Below are 10,528 nucleotides of genomic sequence, written 5' to 3'. Positions count from 1 at the left end.
GCCTATCGGTGCTCAGTATAAAGTTCCATTTCAATCAACTCATACTCCATGGTAGTTGTCTTCTAGTGTGAGGACATCATAGCTCAAAAAGATGATTTCTCATCTCATCATTAGTATTAAGTATACATCAGTCTCAATACTTTCGTTAGAGTGTATATAGAGATTGGTCTCTTCATTAGGGTTACACTCTCATAGGTGAGTACGTTCAAGTTACATTTACTTAGACTCATTTGAGATTGCTCGTATCTTTCACATTAGCGTCTTATCATAGTTTCACCACATTCATTAGCATTAGCACATATGCTTTTCATAATTACTCATCCCTTTTACGTTAATGTTCATTTCATCATATGCCAATGCAGTTGGCCATTAGTGTGTTTCACACTCTTACTTAACCCTTCTAGGGTTTCATAATTTCATTACATACATCATAGTTACTTATCCCTTTTTACGTGAATATTCATTTCAGCATCTTTTAGTATTGTCTCAAGCATTATGGAGGCTTGCTTCTAGATTGAGATTTATTTACTCTATTAATGACTGGTCATCCTTAATTTGCATGGATGAAAAAATGAATTGTTCGTTCATATCATCCGTAATTTATATTGATTAATGTGAATTGTCCTTACATATCATCCTTAGGTGTAAATGAGACTAGTTTCACACATTCTTACACCTTCATTCGTGAGTATTTTTTTAAGAAATTAGCTTTGGTGTAAGTAAGACTTGTCTTACTTCCTTTAAAACCACATTCTGGTCATTTACTTATTTTAGACCCCTTTAATTATGTTATAACTCACGTTACTTAGTTACTTTAATGTAGTAGCTTCATATCACCATTTATGGACGATGAACACTTCATTCAATGAGTTTTATGTGTTCATTTGTTCATTCTTGTGGAGCATGTTGAGAGTTGTCCCAATGAATGTCATGCCCTTTGTTATGGATTCATTGATATTACTTTTGAAGTTCTTAATATATATTTGATACTCTTACTACATAAGAATTGACATATGATTAGTATTGGTTAAATTGGGATGTTATACTAGAAAATTCATTTTTTTGGCATAAGACAATTTAGGTATGTTTATTTTTAAATTGTCATATGTATGAACACTTATCAAACCTTTTAATCGATTGGCCGAGGTTGAGCATCTGCCTTGGCCTGTTTGATTTGAACCTCGTCTTTCTCATTTCCCCCCCAACTAATTTTGAAACTGAAGCCTTACTAACCAGTTTCTATAGTCTATTATAGCGTACACTTATGAAGCAAATACATGTTAAAGACATATTCTTGAGTAGGTATGCAGCCAACTTAGCCTTCTCCTCCATATCAGTACTCATAGCAGGTTTTTAGACATTACCATGCATTCAAATCCATGCGAACAACCACACCCACCATACGTTTTTCGTCCACATTGGGCATTTCCATTATGTCCCCTTCCTTGGAAGGCCAGATCTTAAGTCTGGCGCCTTAGACCACTTGGTCATGCTAATTCTTATGTGTATTGTTTTATGCGTTCACAAAACAAGGATGTTAGATACATATAATGACACAAAGTGTCAATGATCTAGATAGCACAATAAAGAGTAGAAGAAGGAAAAATTTCATATCATCCCGTGTTCTCTATGTCATGATTGTGGTGTGCTTAACAGTCCTAAGTTAGAAACTACGTAATGTGGTTGTGTTGAGCTTTAGATCCTAGGTAATTTAAACTCATCCTCTGATAACAACTTTTTTATGACCCAGATTTTGGAATCCGAATCACAACCTGCGTTGTTGACCTCTCAAAGGTCGCAGACAACCCTCATCTTGAATTCATCACATTCATATGTTTAATTTTAGCGAAAAATTTAAAATTTTTAAACGTATGAACTATACATAGACTTCATATATTTATTTCATGAATTGATCATATACTAAGCTCAACATAAATATAACAACCATCTATCATAAGAATCAATTTTAAATAGAATAAGAATATATAATAAATATGTTTGCCCAACACGACCTTATTACTAATGCTTCTAAATGAGAGTACGAAAGAAACGCTAGGGAAAACATTCACTAGATTTTTCTAAAACTAAGGCTATACTTAAACTGTAGCATCCTCAAAATAAAGAGGACCTAGGAAAGGGTCTGGAGAAACGTTGATGTCCAAACAGTTGCGAGAGTCGTCAATCTATTCCTTAACCTGCATCTATAAAATAGTAAACATTAGGGGGTTAGTACACCACTTGTACTAGGTATGGGTGTATGCACACATACACATAAAGCTATGAATGATCAATGAAAGCTCTTCCTAAGCAACATGCCATTTCTGGAAAGTCTGGTCATTAGACTTTCCTAATTCGTTTGTTGTGAAATGTGGTATGAATATGATGTAATTTAATGCATTCAAAGCACAAAACTCATGTTCTATATTATTACAAGACATTAATATCATCAACATAATTTTAAAACCTCTCGAGCAAATATTTAAATTTTTGATCCTTCAAACCCGAGAGCTCCTCTTTGTATACTTAGATTATGTTTTTTTCTTTTTCTTCTTGTTGTTGTGTATTTCAATAAATCCTTTGGTCCTATGTTTTACTTACAATTGAAATGATTCATTGTAGTCCCATAGCCACAATGAATCAAGTAAGTGATTCAAGAGATTAAGGAAATGACTTAACTACAATCTGGGGCATGAATATATCAATAAGTCAATACTTATTTACTATACTAATTTTTAAGTTGATTGAATAATGTGCATAGATCTTGGGGAATATCATTAAATCTTATGATGTTGCTTACTTTGTACATGAATTATTTATAAACCAATCTTTAGTGACTATTCCTATAATTTTATTATTGGCCTAATATAAGAAGTCATTATAAGCCAATCTTATTTGGCTAATATCATTTGCCAATTATATAAAATCATTATAAGACAATTTATTTGGCTTTATTATTTTCATAACATGAGGATTCATTATTATTTATTCCATTTACTTATTGTACACTTTATTAGACACGATTTGTCTATCCTTACAACAAGTTATTCATTACATTAAGTATTCATTATACTTCATAAGACATTCTCTATTAATTATGTAATTGATTTCATTACTTTCATGTTTTATAGATTATAAATTTCATATACACGAGATCTTAGAATAGTTAATATAGCAATAAGACATCTCAAGTGAGTGACCAACATATGGGACCTCAACCCAAGGGTCTACTTTAGCAAACACAGACTCCACTTCATTCGTTCATTTGTACTTCACAATATTCATTTCATTCATTCGTAGGCTGATGACCAGCTATACCTAGGATGAATTTTAAGACTCTCATTGGGATCATGAAGTGCAATGACCAAAAATGACCTAATGCAAAAACTTGAATCTGATTTCACCTCCTGATTGTCTTGCACAAACACCTTCGGTATCTTTCATTTCATTACTTTTCATACTTTGAGGAACTCCAACATTAACCGACATACATCATTTGAGAATCATGAAATCCAGTGTCTATCCCACACCAAAAAGAGGTGGAATCACCGGCCAAAGTGACCCAAAACATGCTAGCGTACATGGGAATTGAACCTCACCAGATCCATATATTAGCAGTATAGGTTCGAAGACTAGGGGATATAAGGAGACCCATACCCGACATGCTGGATAGTCTAATCTCATGAGAGTTATGTAAATCTCCGCCCTTCCTTAAAGAAGGCATTACTTTCATACCTAGCCTATCGATGCTCAATATAAAGTTCCATTTTATTCGACTCATACATCATGAAAGCAGGATTCTATTATGAGGACATCATAGCTCAAATAGATGATTTCTTATCTCATCTTTAGTATAAAGTATACATAAATCTCAATACTTTCAATAGAGTGTACATAGAGACAGGTCTCTTCATTAGCTTCACATTCGCATAGGTGAGTACGTTTTGGTAACATTTACTTAGGCTCATTTGAGATTGCTCTCATCTTTCACATTAGACTCTTATCATATTATCACCACATTCATTAACATTAGCACATATGCTTTTCATATTTACTCATCCCTTTTACGTTAATGTTCATTTGATCATATGTCAATGCAGTTGGCCATTTAGTATGTTTCATACTCTTACTCAACCCTTCCAGGGTTTCATAATTTTATTACATATACCATAATTACTTATCCCATTTTACGTGAATATTCATTTCATCATCTTTTAGTGATGACTCAAGCATTATGGAGGCTTGCTTCAAGATTGAGATTTATGTAGTCTATTAATGACTGGTCATCCTTTATTTACATCAATAAAAAAATGAATTGTTCTTTCATATCATTCATAATTTACATTGACAAATGTGAATTATCCTTACATATCATCCTTGGGTGTTAATTAAACTAGTTTCACACATTCTAATACCTTCATTCGTGAGTATTTTTAAACAAATTAGCTTTGCTGTAAGTAAGACTTGTCTCACTTTCTTTAACACCTCATTCTGGTCACTTACTTAATTTAGACCCTTTTAATTATGTTATAACTCACGTTACTTACTTTAATGTAGTAGCTTCATATCACCATTTATGGAGGATGAGCACTTCATTAAATGAGTTTTATGTGTTCATTGTTCATTCTTGTGGAGCATTTTGGGAGTTGTCCCAATAAATGTCATGCCCTTGGTTATGGATTAGTTGATATACTTTTGAAGTGCTTAATATATATTGATACTCTTACTACACAAGAATAGGCATATGATCAGTATTGGCTCTATTGGGATGTTAGACTAGCAAATTCATTTTTTTGTCATAAAATAGTTTTTAGGTATGTTTATATCTAAATTTCCATATGTATGAACACTTAGTCAATCTTTTAATCATTTACATAATTTCTTAGCATTTAACATATATTCATTTTGACCAAATAGAGTTAGTCAACTTTATTTGAACTAGATAGCCAATTTATTCAAAATATGATTTCATAGATGTCTTTGAGACAATTATTAGTTTATGGATTTTAGTGTAACGTGTTAAATACATATTGGAAAGAATTATATTAACATTCTATGGCTTTAACATATTTATAACATCACAACAATGGCAAGTCAACATTCAGCCAAAGACACATATTATCGATCCTTAATTATCATGATAAAATTAACTTTACGCAATGACAAGTTCATAAGTTCATTCGAGACTCATTATTCAAAAACAATAAATGTTAAGAACATCCAGCACCACATACCAAAAACATGATATCTAACCTATTCAACATTGAAATTGAAAAGGATACTAGGGAAGGGAAGTTCGACAAGAACGACGGGATCAACCCTAGTTTTGAAGATCTCATGAATTGTTCGAAAGAAAATACTATTGGAGGAAATATTCCAGGAGAGAAACCAATACATTATGCATAACATAATCTACGATGACCACCTTGAACAAAACCTTGAAATCTCCCTAGACAAATAGATAATTTTTTTGCCTTTTTCTTGCGTTCGTTTCTTACTGTTTTTGCTTCTTTTTTGTCTATGAGTTTGAACGTGAATTTTAGATTTAAGAACTGATATTGAATCATTAAACTTAGTTTTTAATAATTTAATTAAATAAATTAATTAACTAATTACTAAAAGGCCCTCCTAGATTGAGTAGAACAAGGAAAACACAATACTTGGTAAAATCTGAAATTTTTCCTCAGAATTTCGTTTTGACCCTTTAAATTAATTAACTAATGACTAATTTAATTAAATAAGGTACCTAGGGTTACTATTAAAGTGACCCTAAATCATTGGAACAAAAATTAACCCTTTTGGACCATCCTAGGTTAAGTACTAGGATGTTTCTTGAGGTGTACTAGATTAGTGTAGGAATTTTGGTTTGACCCTTTTAATTTAATTAATTAAATGGATAATTTAATTATTTAAGTGACCTAGGGTAAATACTAAATTACCCTTAATTCGTTAAACCATAACTAATCTTTTGAATAACCCTAGGTTAAGCACTAGGTTGTCTTCTTTTTGTTTTAACCGAAATCTGGATATTGCTTTGTGATTTCGGTTTTGCCCATTTTAAATTAATGATTTAAGTTTTTAAATGAATTAATTAAGTATCATAGGATAATTACTAAATAACCCTTTTGGTCTTTAGGATCTTAACTAACTCTTTGGATCATCCTAGGTTACGTACTAGGTTGTCCCTTTTTTGTTTTAACCAAAATCTGAAAATTTCCTTTCTATTTTCAGTTTTAGACCTTTTAAATTAATTAATTAATTTTATAAATAAATTAATTTGGTAACCTAGGGGAATTAACAAAGTACCCCTAAGTTGTTAGCACCATAACAAGTCTTTGGACCATCTTAGGTTAGGTTGTAGGTTGTGACTTTAACTAGTACTTGGTCAGTGTCAACCCGATTTTGGTCCTAGGTTGTTGGGTGCAATAATGGGTCAAATTCGGTTAGTCCTAGGTTATTTAGTTATTTAGGGCAGTAAGTTAGAGTCTAGAATTGGTAGGGAGGTTAGGCCCCACATAGAGTTGTCCCTTGTGCACGTTTATACCCCTAACTACCCTAACCAAATTCAGTTAGGGTAGTCCCCTCCTTTGGAAGCTTCTACACATGTCTTGCACATGGGTTGGTTGCACTTTCCTATCTAAATATTATTTATGGTTCATTTTGTAATGTTTACTTATTTTTCTAAAACCCTCACCATGTCCTTGGGAACTGCTTAATATACATGATCATTTGAAATGATCATGTGCTATGTGCTATGGTACTAGGCTTGACACTTGGTGCTATGTGCTATGTGCTATGTGCTATTTTTCTAAAACCCTCACCATGTGCTATGTGCTAGGTGTATAGAAAATTGGCTAAAATCCCTTAGCCAATTTTTCTATACTATGCCCAAAATTTCTCAATATTGGGCATTGGGGTTCCTATGTACCCCTAATAGGCTATCCTAAGGGCATACTGAGCTTTTCATTAGATATATGATTTTATGGAATGCCACAATTATGTATTCATATTTTGAATTGTTGGATATGTTAAAGAATGGTGATATTGGCTATTGTAAGAAGGTAAGTTGACCTAACTCGATTAGTTAATGTAAAATTGATATAGAATTGTAATTGACTGGCATGGTTCACTTATGGTGGCGGTGCTTATGTTTTGTATAAGATGATGATCATGGCCTTGTCAGAATTATTCTGTAAATTGTAGTAGTATAATGTAAGGGTTATCGTGAAGGAAAAATGTGAAGTTTGTTATATGAAGTAATGAGACTATAAGTAAGGTGTTATAGCTTAGATGAATGCATAAACTGACGGATGATGTGATGTATGTGTGATCTTTTGTAATGTGAATGTATAAAGTGAAGGAGCTCATGTGATGTATATATGATCTTTAATGACTACAATAATATTATGAATCTTCTTTAATTGATAATATTTCATAATGAAGGACTAAGAAGTATCCTCATAGAATGATGTGGTATCTTGACTTGGTAGACATAGTTCTCATTACTTGGTACTTTAATGATATTAACTAAGTTATATATTGAATATTCTGTCTTTATTGGTAGACTTAGGCCCCTCTACTTGATACATGAATGTTATGTGAAGGTGATCTCTTAACATTGTAGGATTAGGCTCCCTTGTCATGTATTTGAATTTATGTATGAATGAAAGGAAGTCTATGATCGGTAGACCTAGAGTGGTGCCCTTCTATGAAAGACTTATATGGAACATTGAATATGAAAAGAAGATTAATAATGATCTATCTTAATAGACCTTGAGTGGCAGCCCTAGTGGACCCATTCTTGGTAAGGGTAAGACTATGAAATGGTACCTTCTCAAATACATTCATGTGAATGAACTTATTTTATGAGAACAAATGCAAAGCACCGAGTGAATATTTGTAGTATCTCTACTTAAGTATTATATTAGAGTAGAAACAAGCCCTTGCTATCCCTTAACAATTATCAACATAGGATGAGTCCTAGCTCTACCTTGCGCAAGTAGAACACCTTCTAGAGTGTGGGGTCTTTTGACACCGAATTCATTACATAGTTTATATGGTCTATGTCGGTTAATGCATATTGTCATCATGTGGGATGTACACTCTATTATTGGATAGGTTCTACAACGTGTAGGTAGTGTAATAGGACATTATCTATATATGGCACGAGTAGGCCTTAAAGATACTAGAATGAGTTCCCTCGGTCTTTCAAGACCATTTTGTGAAGTCCCCTAATTGTGTAACTGTCTCTTAAACGGATTCAATGAATAATGTTGATTTATTTAAATCATGTTGAATAGAAAGGTTCTTATTTTGGGTAGCTTTAAGGATGGCTTAGGTGTGCTTGAAGAGGGTGTATAGGCGTTCTCTTCGTGTGTTACTCAAGTGAATCTTAGAGAAACGTAGGTAGAGAATCTAAATTATGAAAAGTTTTCCTTGATGAATATAGAATTATGTTTTATGTGATGAAAACGAATATCCTTACTTTGGGTGGTCTTGAGGATCACCTAGGTGTGTGTGAAGTGGTTGTATGGGGGCCACTTAATATCTTACCTAGGTGGGTTTTAGGATAAACTTTGGTAGGTTGTGGATTATTTAAATATGTCTTATATGTGATTGTTCACTTGTATTATGTCTCTTAAACTCTTATTATGAAACTTTTTATCAAAATGTCATGAAAGCGTGTTTCCATACTAAATATCCCTTTTTCATGGTTTTTACATGGCTTTGATACTTAGTGCATTAAATGTGCTAACCCCTTATTTTCTCTTTTTGCCTAAAGTGTAGGAATTGGAGTTCTTGATATGTCATATACGATGGATAGGTTTCTAAGAGTTGAAGATAAAACTTTGGTGAGTCATTCGAGGGTAATACCCATATGTTCCTTTCAAGTCTTTATTTCAAGTCTTGTATGGGCTTAGTCCCAAATTTTGTATTCTAAAGTATAGATAAATTAATGGGCTAAACTTAGAATATTTTAAAAAAAATTCTTCTGCTTTATTATTAATGAAAGCATTCTTTGTGTGTTAATAAAGTTTTAAATTCGTATTTATTTTGAGTATCGTATGCAATGATTGATACATGTTTCATGTAGAGACCTCCGAGAGGTTGATAACACCTTGTAACTTCTAGGGGTTCTCCCCATCATTTTGGTATTAGAGGCAGGCTATGGGAGTGTCATAGATTGTCTCAAAAACCACATCTAGTAGAGTCTTGTTCATAATGAGAAGTGTGTCACATTTTGAATAGGATAATATTTGGTGGTAAGAAAGTTTCACTTATTCATTCTTCTAATGTTTCCTAAGAGCTTTGGTTTATCATATCTTTCCCTTGTTCTTTCTATGTTGGTCCTTAGGGTGTTTCCTTTGAGAAGCTTGGTGTTAGCGGTTGAGGGATAGTACAAAAGATTATCTGTTACTTTTTAGATGAGATATGGGAGGTTGCGATGATGACCTTAATGTGAAGAGTAAGGACATTTTGATGTTGGGTTGATCTGACCTTAGAGCCAGAGCAGGTAATATGTGAAAGAGTAAGTTTACTTTCTCCTAGCAAGGGATGTTGCTACTAGATGATGAGACTTTTGAGATTCTTGTTTTTATGAGATAGGCTTGATGTTATTTCTTCAAGGGGAATTGTGAATTGAAGAGTAGGGTTAGAATGGCCTTATAGTATGTTCATGTTGTCCTTAGATGGGTTTCTCCCAAGTGGGGGAGTATCGAGAATAGTAAGGGTGCCGAGAGTGAGATATCCTTAGCTTTTCCTTATGTGCCAACTCAAGCATAAAACTAAGAGTTCCTAGTATCTTTGTTCATGTTGGAGTCTTTTGTGAAAATGAGTTTCCAAATATTCTCTTTATGATATGTATGTTTTTGTTGAATTTTTTTGAAATAAGAAAATGATTTTTCAAGCATTGTATTCCCTTGTGTTCATATGCATTATGTGTAGATTGTCTATTTGATTCATGAGGTGAAATAGTAAGCAAGCCTAAATGTTACATGAGTTAACTTGTTGAGAATGCCTATTATGTTATTTAGAGAGTTACTTGTTAAAATTTTAAAAAGAAATTGCTTTGGATGTCCCTTATTTAAAAGTTGCATGATTATGCTTAGATGGGAAATTTCATGATGTGCTAAGTGATGTTGAAATGAGCATGACGTAAATTGGAGTAGGAAGTTGCTCCAATAGCATGAGAAATGGTAAAGAATGATGCATAAGAAGTTGTTAGATGTAGTTCTACTTTCTTGACTTGCATGAAGTTGTTTGAACCTTTTGGTTTTGGAGTGGTGTTCCTCCTAACTAACACCTCCTAACTATTTTTATGGTTTATGATGATGTATGCATGAAAATATAAGTTATTTCCTTTGGTTGTTATACCTTTAAGTGTGAAGTGTTATTCGAGGATGAATGTTCCCAAGTGGGGGAGATTGTTACAACCCTAAAAATGAATTAGATTGAACTAGAGCTTCACTTGTGTTTTAAAGGCTTTTAACTATCTATTTTAATGTGTAAATGCGTCTATAGGTCAGTTCGG

This window comes from Solanum lycopersicum, chromosome 1, assembly GCF_036512215.1.
Source record: "Solanum lycopersicum chromosome 1, SLM_r2.1".
NCBI lineage: Eukaryota > Viridiplantae > Streptophyta > Magnoliopsida > Solanales > Solanaceae > Solanum > Solanum lycopersicum.
This window is presented reverse-complemented; position numbering follows the sequence as displayed.